The 3,494-nt window shown below is 50.5% G+C and overlaps 1 non-coding gene across 1 annotated transcript; it reads left to right on the top strand.

Moving 5' to 3' along the window:
• Positions 1–883: 883 nt before the first annotated feature.
• Positions 884–955, top strand: Trnap-cgg (transfer RNA proline (anticodon CGG)). Its single transcript has one exon. It is a non-coding gene; the product is annotated as a tRNA-Pro (tRNA).
• Positions 956–3,494: the final 2,539 nt, after the last annotated feature.

The raw sequence follows: 3,494 nt of genomic DNA, 5'->3' as shown, positions 1-3,494 counted from the left end.
GCGGGACCAAAGCAACGGTTTCCTACGTACTGTTATTCAAATGAGATTATGTGATGTTATGCCGGCGTTTATTGTGTCGTCTGAACGGGTTAAGGGGCCGAAAGTACGAGGCTTCCTGAGAGAAGTCGTCTGGTATTACCAGTTCCTCGTGGCACGGTTCTCGTTGGAATACCTCAGCAGCGTCACTCGAAAGAAACTGTATGAAGATGTTATTCATGTACCTATGCCAGAACCATTGTATTGCTCCATGTTTCCAGCAGGGGCTGGCAAAGACGTAGTGAAAAGGGTGAAGCGGATGCCAGTACGATTTACGGTTAAAACGTTTTTCTTTCACTTGCACACCGGAACTCTTCCCGTTAAACCATGATTAGAGCAGAAGGGTATTTTTGTGCCTTGGACGATAAATTGCTTACAGTGCAAAAAGCCGGAAACTATCGACCATATTTTCCTTGATTGTGAAGATTCCACCTTCTTATGGGACATACTGCAGCGTACCATGAAAAACTATTTGCCGCTTACCCCATATGGCATCCGCTTCCTCCCAACCACAAACAATAAAGGAGTGCCGTATAACATGTTTATGGCGCTATGTCTTCATAGCATATGGAAAACAAGAATGACAGTGCACCATGCCGACCTAAACCCCCAGCCTGCCAGCAAATTTTTCAAAGAAGGTATCGCCTTTATTCGTGAGATATTTAAAGCGCAGTATGATCCACCAGAATGGATGCCGGTATTAGATGCTCTTGTTAGCCTGAAGCGGTTTTAATTACCCACGTTTGCCGAAAGCAGGCAAGCGTTTTTATTTACAGAATGTAGCATGTATTAGTGATTTTCTTTTTGTTTTGTATCATTCCTGGGAACGGAAATAAAGAAAAAAAGCGGCTCATTGGTCTAGGAGTATGGTTCTCGCTTCGGGTGCGAGAGGTCCCGGGTTCAAATCCCGGATGAGCCCGTTTTTCTTTTTCTCTTAGCAGGTAGGTAATCCATCTGAGAAGAGCGCTAACGGGTCAGAATTTCCTTTCCTTGAGCAACGTTGCTCGTTCTGGATGCAGTAACTAGGGCCCACTGATGAGAAAGCGAAATAATTGTTATTTTTAGAATCATCTGCACGCGCGTGTTGCAATCCGTTATAAGCTATCGAGAGCAGCACATGCGCAAGGGCGGCTCGTTACTAGGCCTGCTTCCGGCAGCCGAGCTGAGTGGCCAGCAGAGTCATGGGCTCCAATGGAGCGGCGACAGTGGCCTTAGTTGGCCGCGGAAACGTGGTGAACTGCGAAGACGACAAAGGCTATCACATTATTTTGCCTCCCTTGCCAAAAGCACGCGTGGTGCTGAATACCTTGTTTTTGCACGGTGACGTGCGAGCTAGACCCTACAGAGCTGAGGATTTTCGGGACGCTCTAGGCCCAACAGGACTGCTGTCGGAGGTGCTTGCGCTTGGGGCTTACCAGATCAACCACGTCTGGGCGGTGGCCATGAACAACGCCGACGCCACGAAACGGCTGCTGGACGTCAAGGAGCTCAAGATAAAGGGGCGGCGCTGCATCTTGGTTGACCCCCAAGACCAGCTGGTACGGCTGCGTCTTCATTGGCTAATACATGGTGTGGCTGATGAAGATGTCAGAACGGCGCTGGCGGCCTTTGGAAAGGTCGTTCAGGTCACCCGAGAGCGATGGCGGGTACGAGGAATCAGCGACAAGGGGACGACTATACCCGCTCCGTGTTGCTCAAGCTCAAAAGCGGCGTGAAGCTGGAAGACCTCCCACACCAAATCAGGGTCGCAGGTGAACTGGCCCTTGTTGCCGTGCCTGGCCGCCCAATGCAGTGCTTGCGCTGCCATGGCTCTGGTCATGTACGTCGGGAGTGCAAGGTCCCTCGGTGCACGCAATGCCGCAGGTTTGGTCACTCGCAAGACCAGTGCATACGCGCGTACGCTTCTGCGACCGGGCCGGCCGAGGGTGACGACGCCGCGCAGTTGGTGATGGATGTGGCCGAGGCCGAGGACGCGGTAAAAGGGGCAGGAGACCAGGCAATCCCAAGTGCGGCAGACGGTTCGCTTGCACCGGCTGTCGAGTCGGTGGCACCAGTGGATAACAAGGCTACCGAGGAAGGGGCAGAAGATACAGCAGGCAAGACTAAGGAAGAAAGCACAAGCAACTCAGTGGATGCATGTGTGCCAATGCAGACAGTGGAAGACCCTTCGGAAAAGAATGACGCAACGGGCAGCAACGTCGGAGTCTCTGTCAAACGTCCTCTTGAACAGCTTGCAGGCAGCAACGCAGCGAACCATGGAAGTAGCGAGGACGGGCCGCCTTCGAAGACATCTGTGGGCAGGCGCAGCAGCTACAAGCCACGTCCCAACATTATTACAGCGGGAAAAAAGACTGAGAACAAGCCACCACCGCTCTCCAGTGGCGCCGGTCCACCGGGTGGACCTGGGGGCGTATAGCGGAGCGCTAGACGCTAAAGGTAAGCACCATGCTCCGAGCCCAATCTCATTTCACTAGGCAGCCATGGCTACCAACCCGACGCTTAGATTGGCGACGCTAAACGTTCGAGGTCTGGCCGCCAAGCGAAAGCAGACCCAAGTGTTCAGGTACCTGGCGGACTATGACCTTGACGTGTTAGCAGTGCAAGATACAAAAGAGTGTGGTGACGAGGAGACACGGAGCATGGTGCAGTGGTTTACGTCGAAGTGTTACGCGATAGTGAGCCACGCCATAGGGGCGTCGGCGGGTTGCGTATTGTTTGTTAAGAAATTGGGTCTCGCGGTGCAAGGTATTTTTTCATGTTCATCCGGCTGGTTAGTTTCGCGCGATTTTGTATTGAGTGGGCTTGAATGGCGTGTGGTGTGCATTTATGCACCAAATGTGCCAGAAGATCGGTCGCATTTTTTTTTTTCAAAGTTAAAGGGGCACATGTCTTCTGATAAGCATATGGTACTGTTACGTGATTTTAATTGTGTTCTCAATGCCAGAGATAGGTCAAATCGAGGCATAAAGAGCGATAAAGGTCTGGACATATTGGCTGAGATAATTACTGAATGGGAATTGGAGGAAGTGGCTGACTGCATGATGGGGACGCGAGATGTGCGTTTCACGCGCTTTCAGGGAAACAGTCATGCGCGTTTAGATCGCATTTACGTATCGCTTCCAGTAATACCGATGTGCAACAGTTACAATGTCTGTCCTATTTCCTTCACTGATCATTGTCTAGTTAAATGTGACATAGGAAGAAAGACAAAAGGTTGCAGCTTCTCTTGGGAACTGTGGAAAATGAATTCGAAACTAACCACTGATGAAACTTTCGCAGCAGAAGTGTTGGAGTGCATCGCAGAATCTCTTCTGAACGGAGACGGTAAATTCGCAGAACGATGGGAAGAGTTTAAACAACGGATTAAAATAAAAGCCATCGATCGTACCGTCACACTAAATTATGAAGCAAAAAACAAGAAAAACAACCAAGAACAACCTTGGAAAAGTTGACGGAAC

The sequence above is a fragment of the Dermacentor silvarum genome, chromosome 7 (assembly GCF_013339745.2).
Source record: "Dermacentor silvarum isolate Dsil-2018 chromosome 7, BIME_Dsil_1.4, whole genome shotgun sequence".
NCBI classification, from domain to species: Eukaryota; Metazoa; Arthropoda; class Arachnida; order Ixodida; family Ixodidae; genus Dermacentor; species Dermacentor silvarum.
Note: the sequence above shows the minus strand (reverse complement) of the source record. Positions and strands in the feature narration are given on the sequence as shown.